This window comes from Corvus cornix, chromosome 2 (assembly GCF_000738735.6).
Source record: "Corvus cornix cornix isolate S_Up_H32 chromosome 2, ASM73873v5, whole genome shotgun sequence".
Lineage (NCBI taxonomy): Eukaryota > Metazoa > Chordata > Aves > Passeriformes > Corvidae > Corvus > Corvus cornix.
Genome location: NC_046333.1, coordinates 53,490,534 through 53,513,278, shown reverse-complemented (window position 1 = coordinate 53,513,278; position 22,745 = coordinate 53,490,534). Strand labels below are relative to the sequence as shown.

Here is a 22,745-nt window from a genome sequence, read left to right as displayed (position 1 = left end):
GAGTCAAAATGAAACACCTTTCTTGGCAAAGTCAGGATGAGAAAGTGTAAGAGGCAGGACATTTTGGCAAATCTGGTCCAGGTTATGGAAGTATCTACATTACTATAAACATCATAAAATCTGCATATATAAACAAGCTGAGAAAAATACAATTTTAAAAAACATTCAAATATCTGAATAATCATTTTGACAGAACAAGTATGTGCAGGGTGCCAGTTATTATTGGATTGTGTATAAATATATATATGCATATATATGTATTTGTAATACATAAAAATGTGAAGTGCATACATTTGGGTGCATACATCTCGGTTTATTTAATGTCTTTGATTAAGCATCAAACACTGCATTGTAGGAAAAAACTGTGATCTTAATGATATCAATGCCTCCAAGGTTTAGTCTCAAACACAAGATCACCTGCCTGTATGGGCAAACTGACTTGGAAAGAATGTTTAAAACTTTTCTAAGTTTCTAAAGAACTACCCTATGGGCAAAACTCTCCTTGATCACTCTGGTGCCCAGAGTGTGGATGATATTTCTAGGAAGTGAAATTTTATGTTGTAGATTCCTCTGTATTTGAACAAAAGTAGCAGAAATTATAGGTGACTGAAAGGTAACAAAACACAGGTCAAAAATAATTTGGACATGATATGTAACCTTTGTAAAAGAAGACAACAAGGACCATAAGCAATGGTAGGGAGAAAGGAGTCAACAATTGGTGAAGAATATTTTGAAGTCACATATGAAAATAATCTGGTAGGGAATAAAAACTAGCCTGGAATACCACATATGAACTATGTACCGCTCTGGAATGTTGTTCCCAATGTTAATACTGTTTTTCAGTGCACATCAAAAAATTAAGTGAAAATGATAATACAGAGAAGACTTAAAGATTTCTTGAACTTTCAGCATTTTCCAGTTATGCAAAGAAACTGGGGAAAAAAAGAGGATTGGGTATGACACCATTTGGAAATCTTTCTCATGTTCTAACATTTCACAGGATTCAGCTATTGCTGCTTGAGAAATTCTGAAAGTTCCAGGAATCCTGTAAAGTACATTTTGGCATCAGTTTTTAAATGATTCTTTTGGGAGTTGACAAATTAAGAGAAATTTTAAGCCTCATGCCCAGTAGTGCCTTTTATGTTGCTGCAGAATATAGTGCCAGAAAAAATGGTGGATTTCCTAGACTTGTTTTTGATGTGTCCACCCGTTGTTGGTACCAGCTATTTGTGTTGTCCAGGACTCCTTGAGGTACTGGAGAAAGAACAGCAAGGGATTACATACATGTCCCACCAGAGAATATAAAGCTGTTGATGTATTAAGCAGTCAGAAACAAACACAGTTCCCCAGAGAAAACTGGCAATTAACATTTATTTATACCTGAGTGTATGTTTTTAAAATTAGCATCTGTGCAGAGAAGATGAATGAAAGTTTTCACTGTGGAATATTTTTGATCATTGGATTCTCCCTGTGCAGCAGAAAGAATACCTGTTCTTTATGTTCAAGATGTATTAAGAACCCTGGAGGTATAAATATGTCTAGTGTTCATGATGAGAGAAAGGGATACTAAAAAGACATGTGAAATGCTGAGATACTTGGAAATAAATAAATTAAACTAAATTTCCAGAACCAATAACTTGTGTGGCAATGCAAAAAGAAATCCATTTCACTAAATACTGGTACTGTCAAGGTTGCTTGTAAAGTGCTTCTTATAAACATCATGCAGAATAGGAAGGCACATCAACAGCTCTTTTGGAAAGGTTCATTACTATTAAGGAATAAACAGAAGCAGAATAGAAAAATTCCTTCACAGATACTTGATTTTGTGTACATGGACTGTGCAGTTAATTCCCTAAATGGCTGAGCAAGAAACTGTGCAGGAAGGAGGAGGAGGAGGAGTAGCAGAAGTATCTCTTTGATGTTCATGTCTTAATTCCGGAATTGGGTTTGATTTGGTGCTTGGAGTGGCAAGACTAAGCCTATGATTTGCAGAATTATAAAATCTATACTGTTACTGGACTGTAAGAGAAAAAGAAGCCAAACAGGTTGTTCTTAGTTGTACATCAAAGTAATTCAATTTTCATTTTGTGCTGTTTCTGATTCAAACTTGTGAGAGTTACAGGAAAACTGGGATCTAGAAGCGAATTTGTCACTGGACACCATTTTTGGATTTAGTTCCCTGTCAGATACATCAAAATAAGAGTCTGCCTATCATCTGGGAGTCTAAATTCACAGTATAAGAGCACAGCTTGATTCAGTTGCTTAAACGTAGTTTTCTGGTGCCACTTGAAACACAGACTTTCCTGCTGCAAACTGTTGGTCCAGAAAGGCTTGGATTTGCCATATCCTATGTCACATTTACAACATTTGGGCATCTTGATAGACAAAAGCGCAAATTTTAGGCAACTGAACTGAATGTGCAGTTAGTACAGTTACTGGACCCTAAGATATGCTGAGCAGATAAGAAGTCTCCTGGTCCCCACCACTTTTTTTTACTAGCCCTCCATTGCCTACAGTGGGAGCTTGCACACCTGCTTTGTATGTAGACACCTAAAACATACCTTTTAATTCCATGCTGAATGCTACCCTATGTGTGTAGAGCAGTGCTTAGGGACTCAGTTCAGTTGCCCACACCAAGATGCCCACTGCCACCGGAGATACTGTAAGCATCTGATACCAGTGTGGCTTTGACAGAGATGGCACAGGACCTACAGTGTCCCCACACCCTTCTGGAGTGGTACCTGGATGAAAGGCTGTCCCAATGGCAGTAAATACCTGTTTCTAGGCAAATAAATATTGTTTCATCTGTGAAGATTGGAATAAAAGGTTAGCAAGAACCTTAAAAAATTCCAGAACAGAGCCAGGTTATTCGGATGCTCCAATTCTCTTTTTAAAAAGAATCAGGTTTTTTAAGAGATTTAAGTGACTTTCAGATCTATTTTTAAAGGAAGAAAATTAATATACTAATAAGAGTACTTTATAAAGAAGCAGTTTTTAAGTTCATACAAAAATCACTCTGAAGACAATCCCTCTAACAGGATTTAGCTCCAGATGAGGTCTGTAACCTGAACGGCACAGGTTCAGTCAGTTTCAGGGTTATGGATGGATTTGGATCAGCAGTACCCACCTGCTGCAAGGGATTCAGAATCAGAGTTTTTTAAATGGTGGAATCATTGAGAAAGCAGTGTTTTTTTTAGGGGATTTTCTATCCTCCTGTGCTTAAATTGTGGCCAAAACATGATTTTTTTTCAAAGAGATCCTAAACAGAAGGACAGCGTTTGGACCCTAGAGTGGGTTCAGATTTAGATATTCAAAACTAGTTAACCTGCAATGCACCGGAATGTGGAAAAATTTAAATTTTGGAGCTGGCCAGCTCCTAATATCATTTTATAACCTATGCTTGTTAAGTGTATTTTTAACAATAAAGGATAATGCTGATTTTTTTAATGGATGTTGCTGATACTGAGTTTGTAGCTTGTGATTATGAAATCATTATATTCAAAAGTCAAACTTTGTTTTGTGTGTGGTATAAATAGACAAGTTTGAAACTGTCTTTTTGTCACCGCCTTAAAATGTGGTCTCGTGATAGTTTTGTACGTGTGGCAAAATTTGCTGCCTTGCCCCAGATCATCAAAGCACCAAGGCATATGCTGAAATAAGCATTAGTGTCGTGTTACCTAAAATAATAGAAAAAGATCAAAATTGGATCATTTAAACCTTGCATGTATTAAAACCCACTGTGTTACATTTGCAATGAAGTTTCTACTGATCCCAAGATACAGTATTTTAATGTTATCAAGCTGAAGGAATGTGCAAAGTACATCCTCTTATCTCTCATTGCTAGGAGAAATGACACTGCTCTAAGATCTCAGAAGGTGATTTCAGGATATCAAGTATGCAAAGACAGGCCAAGTTGAAAAGTCTTCAGAGGTCCCTGCTCTCAGTATGCAACTTCCAGATAAAGTTGAGAAAATTAAATCCAGTGCTTTCTGTGGATATAAATCCAATTTCATCTGATGGCAAGTTTCCCTTATTGAGTGGTTTTAGCAGCTTTCAGACCTTGGTTCAAGGAGAACAGAAATAATCTGTAAATTATGCTGTCGCTATCATGGCTATTTATTCATACGGTAAAAAGGCAACATTATTCTGTCAGTAGATCTCAGCATCCTAAAAGGCACAGAGAAGACCTTGAAAAAGGGAATATATTTTTAGGAAGATTATTTATCTCACTCTCCAAAATAATCAATAGGTTAATTAACGGCCTATTTCAAAAAGTACTAAGATTCTGTACTATTGATTGTTTTCATAATCAAAACAAAGGAAATTCTAAATATCAACAGTTTTAGTGCAAATGGCTTCATTAACATGCGGCAGAGAACGTACGCCTACATTGTTGATACCATTTTTCTTGTTTAATCCATGGCAGCTACGCAAACTGGCAGCACTTACCATGATTATGTCAAGATCTCACACAAGTTAGCTCACAGCCAAGGGCTGACATGTAGAGTCAATATGCCAGGGCTAATTATGTTGATGTTAAAAGTTACCTTTCTTTATGCATGTTAAATGTTTCACATAGACTGAAATATTTTTGTGCACTGTGAATTTTTCCCGAAAGATTGCACCAAAAGTTCATCAATCTCTGATGGAATTTAATTACAATATTGTTGATTATGTGTTCCTTGTAATCTGATATTATGATCAAAGTCAAGTGTGGGATTTGGGAAAAAAATATGCATTATGGCTTTTAATTATAATTTTTGCTGGATGATTATGCCTGGGAGGACTCGTACAGTCTGCACATTAATGTTTGAAAGGAATGCTTCTACTACATTCACTATATTTTGTTTTCAGTAGTTCAGAGATTGAAGGTATTAACATACAGTTTTCTGTGAGATTTTTTGTGATCCATGGCATGCACATGCAAAGAGGAACATGCACATGCAGAGAGGAACAGAACTCCCAGAAACCCTCTTCCAATCTCCAGATTCCGACTTTTAGCATTTTATTATAGTAAAGAAGCGTTCAGGGCTTCCATCTCTCCACATTGATTGTTCCCTTACTACTAATGAAAGGGATATTGATTATTTTCCAGTACTTAAAATCCTTTCTTATCTTCTTCTGTTCAGATTTTAAAATGGACACAATTACTTGGTGCTACAGGTCTATGGCTTAGCTTCTGGGACAAGCATGGATACAAGTGCACCAAAGGATAAACTCCTGCCTCCTTTATCTGGTTTTCTTCAACCTTCTTAAAAATTGTACATCTTTTTTTGCTTACCTTTCCAGAGGGACCATGTCTGGGCAAGATAATCCATAACTTTTCCCTTCTTCTCTATTACCAGTATGTTTGCTAGTTTATGAAAATTACAATCATAAGGAGAATTGGTATGAAAACACATCACATGTCCCAAAAGTAACCTTCGTTTGATCATATTTTCATTGTGAAGTGGAAATGCAGTTTCTGTAGGTTTAAATAGTGCAAAATTTCTAATTTGTCCCCTTTTTCTTGCTGTCTGCTCCTAGTGAAGTCACCATACTAATTTCTTCTAGGAAAATACCTGCCAGAGGTTGGAGACATGCACGTTGCCCATATCTTCTGCTTGTACTTTTTTGTATATATGATGGAAAGAGATGTGTATAACTGTCAGTTGTCATGCATACATTGAATATATGCAAGGTAACTGATATTCTGGAAATAGAAATGACTCTTTTCCCAGTGTAAGACTGATTATCAAACCAGATTAATGAACTATTTTTTTTTCTTTTCATGACTGAGAAATCAACTTTTTATCCTCTTCTGATAGATAAATGTGTTGTGGCACAGCTGAATTCTTTAATCCCTCTTTCCATTACTCTCCCTCCACGTACATTTCTTCAGTAATGACAGTTCACAGAAAAACTCTCCAGAGGGATATAACATCCTGGCATCAGTATATCTTTTTGGAAGCAAGTATTCTGAAGAGCTCTCCTTGTTGCCTAATGAACCAAACCCCAAACCTTGTATTTCATTATGGTTATGATTCCTTAACCCACTAGAGTCTCTCATCAAAATGTAGCCTCATTAAGTGAAAGAGACACTGTGCACCACTCCATTAAAATGTGCTAAGCTAATTTGTTGTCTGACGTGAGATGAAATGAAATATAATTATTTCAGATCTGTTCATAGTGGACTATAGCATACATCATAAGCTGGAAAAATATGTAAGACAGTTTGGTATTCCTAATTCTGCAGGCCCAAATCTGAATGTGTATGTATAGTATTGAGTCTAGAGAAGCATTGTCTTCTATTGTATGAGGAGAATGGGAACTCTGTGTTGTGGTCCAGATTCTAACTGGACTTCTGTAGCTTTGAAAGAAATTTGCTGCATCTTGCATTATGCCTGATGTTTGCACATATATCTGGGAGGTGAGGGAGCAAGGAACCTTTCTCCAAATACATGTCCTGCTTTATAGACTGTGGGCATGAGTGCAGGCTCTGACTTCTTTCCTGTTAGGGTCTGATTTTTGCACTGTCAGTTGGGACATCTACAGAACGATTCTTCAACTTTTGGAAAGAGAAAGATCAGGTGAGCTGCGAAATGCTTTGATATAGTAAACAATGTATTCGCCCCAAGGAATCTGTGATAAAAGTTAAAGATTGGGAAGGGGAAGGAAACACTTTCAACAGAGTGGCAGAGGTGCTTTGGGAATCTTTTATTGAGGGAAAATCCAATAAAGATCAGATTCACAAACAGAAATCAAGGTTTGAGTATGCAATTAAGTACCTAATTTAAACACAGAATGTCTGTAACTGAGGCATGTAAACTTAACTCATGAGTGGGTGTTTAGCTTTCTCTCTACATATAAGCTATTTGAACATATACTTGTAGTACCTGCATATGCATATAAAACCAGTTGTTGTAGACCTCTATTTCAAGCAAAGCAAGCACAGCTTCATATTTCTGTAAAGGGCTAAAATTTAAAATATTATTTAATGATTTCTTTGAATGGTATTCTGAAAAGACAGATTGTAAATTACTTTGTGGGTTTCTAGAGACACTAACGATAGTCAGTGAAAGGGCACAAAAGGATGAGATCTTTATACTGAACTGCTTTCCTTCCTCATCTGGGAAGGTGATATCCAAGCATCCCACACAACTGTTAGCATTTTCAGTTGAAGGCTTCCGCACTCGTGAATCAGTAAGTTGGTTCTGTTGTCCTGTGTTGTGCAGCACATACTATCAGCATGATAGGGAAGATCACAAGATGGAATATGAAGGGAAAATATATGGAGAATTAGCATGGTATGTGGCATTAAGCCATTTCCTTTGGACTGCACCATGTCAGGAGTCAGGAAAACACACTGGGCCTCTCTGTAAAGAGTCTGTAAAGGTGTTGACCTAAGCATCATATGGTTCACTGGAAACTTGAATAATTCTTGAATATTTCATCCCATTTAATTCCTCAAATGCCACTTTAAACATTATGCATATGGTTGATACAACTGCATAGTGAGTTCCCTTGGGTTTTTTGCTCACTGAGAACTAATTTGACTCTTCCTGTGATTGGGAACAATGTTCCTGTTCGGCTTAAACTCAACGATTTGCAGGAAAAGAGAAAACTAGAGAAAGATTTGTAGAAAGCTACAGGAGGCCTGACACCCAAATCCAAATGTGACATTTCTTACAATTATGTAAATAGTGTTCTCATGCATTTATCCCAACTATAACCGATAGCTAATAACAAATGATAGAGGCCCAATGTGATTTATGCACAGAGGTTTCTATGTAGGAATTTGTGTGAATAAAAACTACTATTATTTCTTTTTCTATCCAAAAAAAGGGAACAATCGAATTCTTGCAGAGAATATAATTTTCTTCCATTTAGTTTTAAATGGCATTAGCACAGCAATCAGATTTTGAGGTGAAAGATAAATACTTCTGGACCTGATGTGTAAATGTACAAAACACAGACAATAAATAGAACAACACCCCCGCCTTTGTATTTCAAAGGGCATTAGCATTTTGCTGTATAGGCGGATAGCTTCTCAAACTGTTTTGCCTCCAAGTGACCTATGCCATTATTTTTAAACTGTGTTAAGTAACCTCTGAATGTTAAAAAACCCCTTGAAAATTAAACATTAAGTTTATTTAGAAGACACTTTGATATCACAGTATATTAACACTGTTAATTGATGATCACTTCTAATTGTGATGTACCTTCCACAGAAGAAATTTAGGAGATAATTGTGAATGTGTAACAGTATGGAGAAAACTTTAGCTCTGTCAGAAGAAAACGATATGTAATAACATTAATCCTTAAACTGCATTTGAAAATACACAGGAATGCCAGTGTCTTGTAATTATAAAAGGCGGCAGTCATGATGTGACAAAGACAACCCCATGTGGTCATCTCCAGAGATTAGAAAAAAGGAAACCAAATAAATAAGGGCAACAATCCAGTTCTCAGCAGTGGAGGAAACATCTGCCTGTGTGTAGGGAGTCAGGGAAGGAGAGAGCAAGGGCAGGTGAGGGAGCACCAATGGGTGCTACAGGTGCATGGGTGGGCAGGACACGTAACAAAGGGTGAGCGTGGGGTACAAAGGGAGAGGATAGGAAAGTCTTGGCTCAGAGGTTGCCTTCAGCTGCCTCACACTGCACCACTGTAACTTTTGGAGTCTAAATACTGCATTGTAGACTTCATCTGTCTTGATTTGTAGACAGGAGAAAGATTTCCTTTTTAATCAGGGCATGCTGCAGAAAACCCAGAGGAGATTATTGCTTCTGGTTCGTGCTTTTTATTTTCTAACAAAGAAGGCTATCTTGTTACTTTCTCATACTAGGTTACAGCACATGTACAGCATCTCACATGTCAAGTGGCTTTAATTACCCTTCTAAAAGAGAGTGATTAGGAATAAAGCAAGTAGTTTTAAATCTTTGGACTACTACTGAGGTTTTCCTGGACTTTCGTTGGATAGATTCTTTTGACTGCAGTAAGAATTTGCCTGAGTAAAAAATGAAATGATCCTTTGGTTATAGCTTTAATTACTGAATTGAGCTACTGGAGAAATCAATGTCACAATCATTTAAATTTGCTGTACTGGAGCCTGCTCTAGGACTCATAAAACCACTGCTCTGCCTTTGTTACCCGCGCACATCTCAGATGCTGATTTTTTTCACTGTTTCCTTACAGGTGGATTGCTACAGTTCCAAATAACTGCAAGATGTGTCAGCAGCTGCTGCTGTTATTGATAAATTGTGCAGCCACTTTGACTAGGACACACTGAGGTGCCTTTGAGGTAGTGAAGTAAGAGGATTTAAAGGCAAAGCCCTAGATAGAGTGATGTATGAAGTGCTCAACCTGCCTGGATGTGAATGGCTGTGTTAGGTTGATAGCTGTGCTATAATGTGTTCACAGTAATGTCTTACTGAAGGCAACACTACATAGTTTGAAAGGTCTGGGTAAACATTGTATGGCTGCACCCCTCCTCAAACAGACCTTAGGGCAGTGTCTCACCTGCTTCCCTCCCTTTTGGGGGAAAGGATGAATTTTTTTTATTTTTTATTTCTCAGGGGACAGTTTGCTCCCAGTGATGTGCCTGATTTTGTCTGTTCCTCCTTCCCTCTGGCTCTTTGTTTACTGGGAAGACCTGAGTTTGCTGCCCTTTCTCTTTCTCCTACAAGGAGGGTGAAATACAAGGAAGGCCCACTCTCTCTTTATTGCCCTGCATACATTTAGGTGCATCATCTCACTGGGATCCTTCCTTCACCTTTTGGATTTTGGCATGGGCTTTTGCTGCCCTTTTCCTTTTCTGTCACTCGAAAGAGGATGTTTTTTTCCTGTGTTTTTACGGGTTTGGATCTGAGGGTAAAAAGATCAATAAACATCAAAATAAAAACACAGTAAAAGTAAAGAAGGACCCACACATAGAGCCCAAGGATGTACGCTCTTTTGGTTAGGTACTTAAAAGACCCATACATTTCTGCGCAAGAGGGAATGATTGCTTTTGAAGGTATATTCAAGGATATTCACAGAAACGCTTTGTGAATATCAGTGGCTGAAGACTTGCTTTTAAAGTAGTCAATTATAGAAAAAAAATTGACACAGAAGCAACTTTTCATGTTATGTGAGTTACGAAAATGCAGTACAGTATGAAAATGTACTGTCACTGTCTGATTCAGAGGATAAGCAAGGAGGAAGCAACTAGTGACATTGAAAAGGCAAGCAATAGGATTAAAAATTAGAAAAGAAGATGGTGCCATTTTGTTCAAATACCCAACAAAGTAAAACCTTTGCTGATATTGTCACATTGTTTTTAGATGACATTTGGAAGTATGTATCTATGATAAACATGTAGGAGAAATAACCTGTATTGAGATGACAGGAGACATGATTAGATCATGAGCAATCCAGATCCTTCAGCAGAGAAATGATATTCACATCAGACTAAGATGAAACTAGACAGGTTGTGAAGAGATTAAGGTTTGCATAACAGAAAGCTGGGGGCTGGTCTCACAGCATGATACAGGCTTATAAAGCAGGCTTTCCTCTCTCCGTCCAGGAGCCTTCAAATCATTCACCCTGAAAGGAGATGATTGCTGAGAATTTAGGCAGGGTGCCTGGCATGCCTATGAGCTTGTGGCTGACAAGTGGCAAAGCAGAGCACCGATGTTATAGCACATGTGGTAGAGTGAGACCTGGTGGGCTGGAGGTTACAAAGGGCTGCCTAAAATGCATAAACACTCAGGATATTCTGCTCTGGTGGTAGAAGTCAATCTGGCTAGTAGACTAATTTAGAGAGAGTTTGCCTTGGAGGCATGACAAAATGTTCTCAATCCTCCTGCTTGGCAGACATAACATTGATGTGCTGAGTTGCTGAACATGCCTTCATCATGACCTGTGATGCAAGGGATCAAAATGTTTGTTGCCAGTATTTTTTTGTCATCCTGAATTTAAACATAATTTAATATCTCCCAGCTTTTTTCTTTCAATTATGTGGCATTGACTGTTTATGGAAGAGATTTAAAATAATCAGATAGTCTTTCTTTGCAGAAAAAAAAAGGATTCTACAGTTTGTAGTTTTGTACACCATTTTTACTTGGCTGAAATTTCAAACTGATGTCAAATTTTTGCAGAAGTAGTTTGGTAGAGACCTGGGATTTTTATTTACTTGTTTCTCAACTGGTAGAGTTGCTTTCAACAAAAAAAGTCCTGATTTTTCCTCTTTTTCATCTTTTTAATCTTTCATCATGCTTTAATTCTTTTTACTCAAATCCAAAAATGTCTGCAAGAGAAAAGATATTGTATTCAGTTGAATTAAACATACTTCAAATAGTGAGCAGATTATCAGGTGTTTATAATGTCTGTCTATAATCATAGCAATCTTTTCTCTCTGCAACTATTAGGTAAATTTGCTTTTTAAATTTAGGGTCCTTTGTTATATTTCGGTTGTCATGCCTCCTTACTACCGTCTCCAGATGTCTCAATAATTGGAAATAGAGTAGGGATTGCACATCATTCCTACAGGGGACACAGATGAAAGGATCAAGGCTGAAGGGATAACACATGAAAAGAAGCAGAAGGAATTATTATTGCCAAGTCCAACAAGCGTTCAGAGCAGGGTGTCAGAATGGATTGACTTCAATAAAAAAAATTGCCCTAGTAACAACTGAGTTAAATGTATGAGTAAGAACCTCAGGAATTGGACTATTGTTTGATATTTCCACAATCACTTTGCATGTCAGTCAGCATTAGTGATTGTCTGGAAAGCTGACACTCTCTGACATAGTTTGGTTGTTAAGTACTGGCCATGATCAGCCTCGTTTTAAAAGACCATTTGGGATGTAGATTACTGTCTTTATCCTTGGCTTGTTGACTGCTATGTTCTACTACTCATCTCATACTTGTTACAATCCATTTTAAAGTCTGCTTTGAATATGAATACTTTGTGGTAGTGTCACCTTCCCTAACAACTCTTCAGCATACTTTGTCCTCATGCATAACTTAAATAATGATGAATGGAAAAGATCAGTAGTACTGGATGTAGCCGGTGAATTTATTTTGTAGGTCTTACAGCATGTTTGGACTTCTACTGGAACTGACAGATCCTGAAATTATTGAAAACTCACTATTCTATTTTATGTTTCTTAACCCAAGTCAATTCTTATTGAGTTGCACTCCAAGAGCAGGCAAATCTGTGGGTGGCATGGAAAATTTTGCTTTTTATTACTGTGAATACGTAACCATAGGGTGTCTAGCCTAGAGAAATTGTGTCCTGATAAGTGACAATGCAAAAATACTTCTTTTATAAACTTGTTTCCACTCTGCAGGACCTATAGACTTATTTATAATAATGACATTAAAAGGAGATATTTTCTAAAGGGCAAAGACAAAGCTTGAAATAGGACAAGTGATATATATTTCCCTGGCACTGGGGTTTCCCCAGACTTGAATCAGGTTTGCCAAAGTGTCAGCAACTTACTAAGTTGAACCTTTACTGTGTATAGTTTCAATCCTGTGCTCTCCCCAGCACCGCAGCAACCTTTCCTTACATTAGAGACCACATGGGACCTTGGCCTCCCAACCTATTCTGGCTCAAGAGGTGGACCCAGGGTACATGGTTACCACTCTGTTACCTTCTCTGGCAAAGAGAAGGGATGTAACTGAAGCCCAGGCATCAGATGGGTGCTACAACCTGTGCTTTAGCCTGGGAGTGGGGAGGAGTGTTATTTAGAGAAGACCTTTCACCTCAGGCTTCCAGATCAAAGAACTGCAAAACAACAACAACTGCAACTTTTGTTGTTGTATCACAATTTTTCATGGAGCTCACCATGATGGGGCACTTAAGATGCTGTCATGAAACAGAGTAGTGTGAGTAAACCCCAAATCAGTGCATTAGCTGTGAAAACAAGAGAGCTTTGCTGCCAAAGATCATTGCTGTTGAACTTTAAAGAAGCAATCCAGAGCCCAGCCACCTAGCACTTTAACTCTGAATTGTAGTACATCTGTCAGCAGTTGATTCCTATAACTGACAGGAATCAAGAAAAAATAAAAACACTGCCCATCATCAAAATACACAATTCAGTAGCCCTTTTTGTGAATCCAGCCATAAGCACCATTCCCTCCCTCACAGCAGCCTTAATTACATGGGACAAAAGGTATAGTTGGATAATTAGGCAGACCATAAAATAAAGTCTTGTGTGTGCCTTCCTGTTCTTGTTTTCGTGCCAGGTGGGTCAGTCCACAGATGTGAATTTTCTTTTCAGAAGTCACTTGTAATCTGTTTTCTTTCTTTTTGTGGACATCATCACATTCATGCTTTAATTGATACTATTTGAACTATAGATGGATGTTAATTAGGCAATTATTCAAAACCCAAAGGCATTACATGCCCAAATACCAACCTGTGTCATAAAGGATGTGTCTCTTCTAGGTGGACTTATCACATCATACATGTTTCACCACTGCGTTGAAGAATATATTCTGGCTAACTGATAGATGGGGAAAGAAGAGAATGACAAACTGGAGTTTTGGAAAAATATGTCCAAGGAAATGTTTTTCTGGAGAAAGGTTTAGGGGAAAAAGCATAAATTATACTTGCTATGATTCAGATTATACAGGGACTCAGACATGCAAGTAGCTAGCTTTGACAGATAACAACAGAAATTGTAAATAGTTTTATATAGGAACTTTATTTCAAACATAAGTCTGATTTATTATTTAAGAATCAAACACCTTGACACGCTGCCTCACATTCTTTCTTTTACAGTAGTGCCATATTTTTTCTGCTGATATTGCAACAGTTGCACTGAATTTCTTAGCTCTTCAACACAGTTTAAAAAAGAGCTTGCAAAAATACTGAAAGAGACACATCTGGTTTTCCTCTTTATCTGTCTGTCTCTTCCATGAACATCTTTTAATATTTTTTTCTGGAGCAGGTGACGGGACTTGAAGGTTCTAACCAGCCCTGGCTCAACTTTAAGGACTATAGTGAAATAGGGACCCCTATTGGAAGCCTCATGTCCTAGCGATTTTTTATATGTTGCATCCATACAGGTCAGAAAAGCTTTTACCTTTTCAAGTTGTGCTTTAAAGATTCCTGTATTATTTCAGATATTGCCAGATACCACTTCGGTTTAGCTCACATAGAAGGTAGAATCTCAGTAAGGCTGCAGCTTTGGATCTAATTGCAGGAGACAAAATTTCAACAGATTTCAATAGCTTTATTGGTAGTTTGTGTCTTTACCAGTTTTATTTGCTTGTCGAGTACACTCAAAAAAAGCCAGTATAGATTTTGGCACGAGGAAAACATCCTTTATTTTCTTTGAAAGCCCAGACAAAATCTGAGATGGGTGTCCTTGAATACAACAGGTATGAGAACTAAGAGGAAGCTTACTGAGAAAATTGTGTGGAATATGCTTTTCTAATTTTCTTGGCATTTCACAATACTTCAGAATGAGTGGGAATGGACCTAGGTTTCTCAGAATCACATTATGGAGAAGCTTTAGCAAACAAAGGAATCTAAACCACTCAGCTTTCAGTATATTATCTCTTTCCCTCCCCTAATAAATATTTCACTGTTATGAAAGTCACATACCTACATTTAAGATATTATTCTAGTGTTAGTTGTTTTCTCACAGCAGATGAACTCTACTTTCATCTTGCAATGATGGCAAATGTACTTTAGAGATTTTAAAATGGAATTAAGAGTGGCTGTGTTTTCATTGATATTTATGGTGCAGGTTTGAGAGGCAGCAAAAAGGTAGAAAAAACATAGTGGAAAATAAGTATGCCTTCAACAGTTATTTTTTATAGTACAGGATTTGTTTAGTGAGTAGTATATGTGAAGATGTGGCTTTCATTTTTTAAAATCTAAAACTTGGGTAATTTGCTACAGCTGTAGGTAGTGCCTGAGACAAATGCTGTCTGGAGCAGCATCAAGTGAACTGGTATGTTTACAGAGTGGAGCTGTTCTGAGAACACTGCTGCAAGGCGAGCTTCACATATACATATCACAGAAAATCACAATTCAGAACCTGTGATTTCTATTTAAATGTGATGGGAGAGTAAAATGAACAACAACAAAAAAGTAAAAAAGAAAGAGACTGTGATTACCTGAAAGCATTATTTCTGGCTAATGGCTTGCAGTCTCTGAGGAAAGGGGTGCACAGGAGCTTCCTACTCCAAGGGAAGCCAGGCTGGAAGGAAAGGCTGGACAGAACCCAGGTACCATGTGAGCCTTGTTTTCTATGTGAGCAAGCAGCTCTGGAGAAAGGATAGGGGTGATGAGGTATCCTGCAGTGAGCACCGCAGGACAGTGGGCAGCTGGCCTCTTCAGTGCCTTCCCTGGGGTGGCCCACTCTCTGTGAGAAACTTGGCTGAAATGGCTGAAATTAGGTCAGTCTCTCATTTTTCCACATTCCCTGGTTCTACCTGGGAATTTACTTAGTTATTTTAGCTGCAGCTCCAACAGAGAGGGAGGATACTCTCTCATTGCTTGGACATGGGAGGTAAGAAAGGGGCTGGACACCTCTTCCCTCCGTAACACTGGGCACTTTTCTTAACCCCTCGAGGCCTGCTTTATTTCACCAACCCATGTGCCACAGACCTATCTGTTAGTGGGGAGTGACAGCTCTCTCTCTATCTGCAATAGCATTCACTGCTGCTCTGATAAGCAGATTGGATTTCAAATGAACTTGAAACACAAGATGACAGTTTGGGAAATGTAAAATTGAAATATGAATGGGTTATATGCTACTGCATGTGTGGGGGAGGAAAACGTGGTAACTGAGCAGTTGAAATAGCAGGGTTCCCCTCTGTTTCTTTTCTTCCTAGTGCTTGTGGTAAATTATGGGCTTAGTACTCAGATTCCAGTGCATATTTTACCACCTTGTTTCATAAGTCTGAATACAGCATTTAGTGGGAGGACAGCCTGTAATTATGTTGTAAGTTATCAAACAAACTGCAGATGTATAAATGTAAGGGTAGGCTTAATTACTTTGTTTTGAAAGGGAACTTTAATATTAAACAAATGTGTACTTATTGGAAATGGCAGTGTTGAAAGCCTGCATTGTGAGTCTGACTTAATAAACCTAATCTTTCCCTAAAGCTCTGTATATTATGGAGAAGTAATAAGATATCTTGACTAACTAAAATATTTTCCTTCATCTTTGAAAAAGAGCCCTGCTTCTAAAAGTAATTAATTGTTTGATTTAAAGCGTCCCATGTACATGACCAGATTTTTAATATTACCTGTACAGATATGATAGATTGCAATAATGAAGCAAGTACATGAATAGCATGTAGTTAGAACACATAATTTAAATGTTTGTGGGCATTTAGAGAGAGGAAAAGTAATATACACTTGCATCTATTTTTAGAAATCCTTCCTGTAAGAATCAAGCTTTGACAAACAGAGCTAGTTATGAACCTTCACCAAAAATTGCACCTGAACCTAGGGCAAATATTTAATATCCCTCAAGAGCTGTGCTTTGTATTTCTTCACATTCTTCACTGCCTTCTTTTTCCTTTCTTTTTTTTTCCTTCACCCAGGACAGGACAGGAATACCACAAGAAATATAAAATTTTTAGAATAAGTCTAATTCATCTTAAAGATGAGGTGCCTTGAACATTATTGTCCAGCCCACTTTTATAGGTACAGTAGGTTTGGATTATTCATTCACACACCAGTTGAGTGTGGGTATAATGGGCATTTCTGTAAGCCAATATGAACTACTCTCAACCATTTTCAAAGTTTTTCTGATTTTCACTCCTAAATAAGAACAAACTTCTGGTATGGGTACTATACAGGAAATGTGCAGTGAGGATAAAGGTTTTGTCCTTTAACACCACAAAGGTGTTTAAGTGAGCAGATAGACAAAATTGATCTCTTCTGATTATCTGAATAATGACAATAGAAAGTCCTGACATTTAAAACTTATTCGGTGTGGAGAAATATGCAGTTATTGTCAGCTGGGACAAACAGGAATCAGCATGAACTATTCTGAGTTGGTGATCTGTCTTTGAAAGCCATGTCATTACTGTTCCAGTGGATTTGTTAATAACTGGCTATACTTATTTAAGGAGCAAGGAAGCAGAAGGTACTTGTAAAGATAAGTAATGAAGGAGCAATGTGTTGCTCACAGTTCTGAGGAACAGAAGAAAGGAATGAGAGAGAAAAGGAGTGGAGCAGGGAAAGGGGAGCCTTGTAATTTACATGGCTCTCGGTGGGAAGACTGTCTAGAGACCAGGGGTGGTGACAGATGGACACAGGGAGTCCATTCACTACTTGTACTTGAGGTATTTGGTTTCTGTTGCAGTTTGACCTTTCATCTGAATATGTCAACTCACCTGCTGCGGAAGCAGCATCCAGTGTTTGCATGGTCCATAAGGATAGGGATATTTTTTGCTGGATCAGGCACTTTGTACATCATCTAATACCTAAGGCATAAAAATTGTCATTACAGCCATCTGCAATTTTTAGCAAAGGTTAATGCCTTTAAAGGAATTTTCTTTTTTTTGATTAATCTATCCTACAGCAAATAATGTGACTAAAATTTCTTGATGGAATATTTCCAATGCTGCTAAATAATAAACCCCGATAAAGTTCTCTCATATTTTCTTCTTTTTCTATTAGAAAACGGAGATTTACAAAGAACCTGGTTAAGAAGAGCATTAATGAATGACTGTATTAATTGTTTACAAAAGCAAAGAGCTAAGAACTTGCTGCAACAGGAAAAACAAGTTATAGGGAGAAGAGTTGCATTGCTTAACACTTTGAAAAGAATCTCTATAAGCTGGCCCTTTCTCAAGAGACCAAACAACTGCTCTCAGGAGATCAAGTAACTACTTTATTCATGCTGAATTCAGCAAAAAAATGTGTTCTAATAGACATACCTGATTGCTTTCATGGTTAGATCTAGTTTCACCTTCAGTGCCTGCAGCTATGGGAGAACACATTAAGTTTTCCAACAACACCAAAAACAATTTCTATGAAGGTCTCAAACCTTCTCCAAAACCTCTGAATATTTGCTTTTCCAGTGGGTGAGTGTGACAGCTCAGAGAACCTACCTGAAGGCATGGTATAATGGAGAAGAAAGAGTACCTGAGCCTGTGCTGTGTGAGTGTTAAAAACAAAGTGTTAATGCAAGAGGAAGCAGAAATCTCAGCATGTAAGATCCAATCCTGATGTAATTTGTCAGTTATATGCACACTATGAGTCTTTTAGGTCTTAGTCTGAATTTAAGGGGCTGAAAGTTTCAGAGACAATTACAACTACATTTCTGTAAATAAATTCAGCTGGTGATGTTTTCAGTATAACAAAAGAGCAAAACAGAAAAAATATTTTCATTTTAAAAACTATGTCATGGTAATTTTGAGCTTAATTATGCTTATTCAGTTAACTCCTATGTAATTTAATGGCAAAGCTTCTACAGTTATATTCAGGCACTCTATTGAGTCCTGGGGACCTGGTCCTGATCCTATGTGCTCTACTGATCAAAAGTCATAAAAGTCATCTGATCAACAGGCACAGCAAGTGTATATGTCCTTAATATATTCCAGTTGCAAGATAATGGGATTTGCATTAAAACTCAAAGGAAAGCCTAAGCTGAGTGACCTTATATCAGATTTGAGGTAGTCTTAGGGTGTGCACATTCGGTGTCATGATGATTCTGGTGATAGTTGTTAACTTTATAAAGCTTTTGTGGATTTTAGATCAGAGCCCTCTGCTCCAGTAAGTTTTTGTAATTGACTCAAAGGTAGATATCATGCTTGTCTAGAGTCTCATGTAAGAATAGGTAGGTAAGTCTGCTGCTTGTGAAAATGTGTCACTACTAAAAATATCTGCTGTGCATTATTATTTATATTTTGACTGAAAGCAGAGAACTCAGCCCTGGAAACAGAATCACAGAATAAGTTGAGTTGGAAGGGACCCACAAGGAGCATTGAGTCCATCTCCTGGCCCTGCACAGGACCATCCCCAAGCGTCACACCATGTGCCTGGGAGCATTGTCTGAATGTTTCTTGAACTCTGTCAGGCTTGGTGCTGTGACCACTTCACAGAGGATCCTGTTCCAGTGCTCAACCACCCTCTGGATGAAAAACCTTTTTCTCATATCCAACCTAAACCTCCCCTGACACAACTTCAGGCCATTCCCTCACTGGTCCTGTCACTGTTCACCCAGAGAAGAGATCAGTACCTGCCCCTCCTCTTCCCCTCATGAGGAAGTTGTAGATTGCCATGAGGTCTCCCTTCAATCTCCTCCAGGCTGAACAGACCAACTGACCTCAGCTATTGACCTCAGCTACAGCGATGGCTTCCCCTCTAGACCCTTCACCATCTTTGTTGTCCTCATTTGGATGCTCTCTAACAGCTTAATGTCTTATATTGTGGCACCCAAACCCACACAGAATATTCAAGGTGAGGCTGTACCAGCACAGAGCAGAGCAGGACAATCCCCTCCCTTACCCAGCTGGTGATGCTGTGCCTGATGCCCCCCAGGACACACTTGGCCCTCCTGGCTGCCAGGGCACTGTTGACTCATGTTCAGCTTGCCATTAACCAGGACCCCCAGGTCCCTTTCCACAGCCCTGCTTTCCAGCATCTCATTCTCCAGTCTGTCTGTACATCCAGGGTTGCCCCATCTCAGGTTCAGAATCTGACACTTTCCCTTGTTGAACTTCATGATGGTTGGTGATTGTGTCATCCTATAATTTGTCAAGGTCTGCACAGTCTCCCTGCCTTTGTGCTAAGTGCTGTTCATGATCGTGACACGACACAAATATTATTTCAAGTTGCCTTCTGATCAAAATGCCTGGTTTAATATGAAAACTCTTCAATACTTTTAAGACATGGCATAAAATCATATATACTACAAATTTTCAGGACAGAGAACATTTTAATACCTTTTCTTTTGGCATAGGAAAAATGAAAATGTCCCTTGAAATGGCCTCTTATTTTAGTGGTATCTGCTCAAGAATTTGGAAGAAGTTAAAAGTACTACTGTATCTTTTGTTTCACTAATAGCATTCATTTATTGTGCTTTTATGCTTTTATTTATGAAGATTTGGTGAAATGAGGAGCAGGACTAGAGAAAGTAGGACTAGAGAAAGTAGGAATTATTTTTTTGCCCAGAGTACAAATTAAGGGCCAAAATGTATTACAAGTATGAATTCATCAGTGGCAATCTAATTGAATCAGGATGTCTCTAAATGCTTGAGACTGGCGACAGCTGCTCTGTTAACATATATTTCTAGCTTGTAGCTGCTGAGACACAAAAGAGGAAATTTATAATCCATGAATCCCTCAATGGAGACAACAAAATTGCATTGATCCTTTTAACCTCTTTTCCAGTAATCATGGAGATATTTCCCATATGGCCAACTTTCAGTATGAAACTTCTAGTGGTGGAAGTCATCCACACACTACCCCTATAGGTAATAGACCAATAACATGCAGATGCAATCACAGCCACCAACAGAGAAAAGCTCCACTACTACCAACATAATGAAGAAGCAAACCTGGTGAACATATCAAATGTGTTCCTCAGAAAAACACGTATTCCTTCCTATGAGAAAAGGAAAAACAAAGAAGGCTAAATGAATGAGCAGTTTTGGTGAAGTATTTGTACTACAGTATTAAGAGGCAGTATTTATTATTAATCTATGCCACAATAACTGTAAGTAGCATGGAAGTAAGCTGTAAGTGTGAAAGTCCAGTGCAGTCTGTGCTTTATAGCATCCACCACCATTGTTGTTCTTGAAGTGGCAGGGAGAGACGATATTGCAGAAATTATAATTGGAGAATCTGCCTCTGTGGGCCAGGACAGTCTAATTCCAGAGGTCTGCAGGGCACAGCAACCAGTGTATTGAAAACTGCTACTGATGCACCAAATAAGCATTTTTTAAAGTCAAAAGTGTGTCAGTCACTCTGATGACTCGGCAGCCACCCAACAACCAGTAACCAGAAATGTGTGGATCAGCATTTGAGAGAAGTTTGTGAAATGAAGTTTTATTAGCTCTTCAGAGAAATTCATTATGCCACAATATTTTTCTTACTTACTTTTCTTGAGAAACTAATATTTTTTATAAGATACAAGAAGTAATTGAACCCACAATCTTCCATATCTGAATGACAGTGGCTTTGAAAATCATAATGTTCCTCAGATACGGTACCGCTCCTGTCGTAAGTAGCTGCTAGAAACAGGTTTCTAGTGTTTCTCCCGATTCTCAAACACACTATATCATTCCACAGAGACAGACTGTGTAGCATACAGACCTCATGTTGTATTAATGTAGAATTAATTGAATTGATTGGAAATTTGGTCTTGGTTCTACCTCTCTGAAACCATGGAAAGTTTTGCTATCCTTTTAGTTCCTTCAGATGCCACGGATTTTAGTATGAATTAATTACACCATTTGTATGCACAAAATCTGAAAGGAGCTTCTAGCAGGTTTTATGCAAATCCACTAAAGGAAACCTATAATTCCCCTGAGTTTTTGCAGTTATGCAAAGCAAATTTGTATATTACAAAGTTCTCCTGTTTCAAAGGAATTCTGGTAAAGGTTCGGTCAAGCAGAGGAAGTAAGTGTTGGAAAATTGTCCAAGCTGTTGCTTTCTGTGTACAGTCTATGATAGAATAATAGAATGATAGAAAGGTTTCAACTGGAATGAACCATAAAGGTCATCTTACAGCCCCACGACCACGGACTGGGATGCCACCTCCTAGATCAGGTTGCTCAGAGCCATGTCCAATCTGGTCTTATGCTCTTTTTTTCTCCAAGACTGCAAGAAGTTCTAAAGTTTGTAAATAGTTCACAACTAATAATAACTTGAACTTAGTGAATATATTTTCTATTTATAAAATACTCAATATAATGTTGTCCCATGCTTATCTTTCCTTCATATCCTAGAATAATCAATTAAAAATGTAATCTTTACATTCTGGAAAATCCTCTGTAGAAGTTGGATATTGGCTGTGAGACTGTTACATCTGACCTATTAGTCAATTATAATTGATTTGGAAATTGGCATGCTGCACACATTTTTGCCTGTACAACTTCTCTTCGTGATGATTTATAGAGGAAAAGTACAAAAAATAGATGCAGAATTATGTAAAAAATCAAAAAGAAATAAATAATTTTGTGTATGTGTGTCTGCATCCATCCAAATGGTTCTGTAAGAAATGAGGCAAAACCAGTTTCAAGTCTTCAAAAATCTAAAAAGGGTGTCGCAAATCCAGGGAGAATCATGTACCAGGTACTATTACTCAGATTGTGTGTGTCTTGAGGTTTGAATTTTCTGTGGGCATAGAAAGGTCACAGAACTTAATGCTTGATCAAAAACTTGATCAAATACTAATCCCCTATTTGTTTTTAGTTTTGTCCATCAACTTCTACATGATTTGCATGATTTTTACTGACATTTGCTTTTCGGACTCCTTTGGCTTTTTAAAATTCCACCTTGTACATAATATTGTGAACATTAACATGTGCCATAGATCTGGTTCTGTAGAGTGCTCTCAAACCAAGCAAAGCCCATATGATCCCCAGCACCATTTCTGAAACCATCAGCACCTTGCTGTTTTAGGTGCTTGTGGTCTGTCAGGGAAGTTGTGTTTTAAAAGAAAAGAAAAGCGTCTCATAAAAACACACACATTTGATCTTTTCAACTATTTTTAGTTTGTGTCAATCTTCCATGGCCCTGGGCAACAGAGGCAAAATGCCAGCCTTGGCAATCTTTTCAGACACTCTAATATGCCAAG

General features: G+C 38.0%; 1 protein-coding gene across 4 annotated transcripts in view; it reads left to right on the top strand.

Moving 5' to 3' along the window:
* The window catches only part of NXPH1 (neurexophilin 1), a 142,485-nt gene that overhangs the window by 62,250 nt on the left and 57,490 nt on the right, over nt 1-22,745 (top strand). The gene's annotated exons all lie outside the window — the stretch shown is intronic.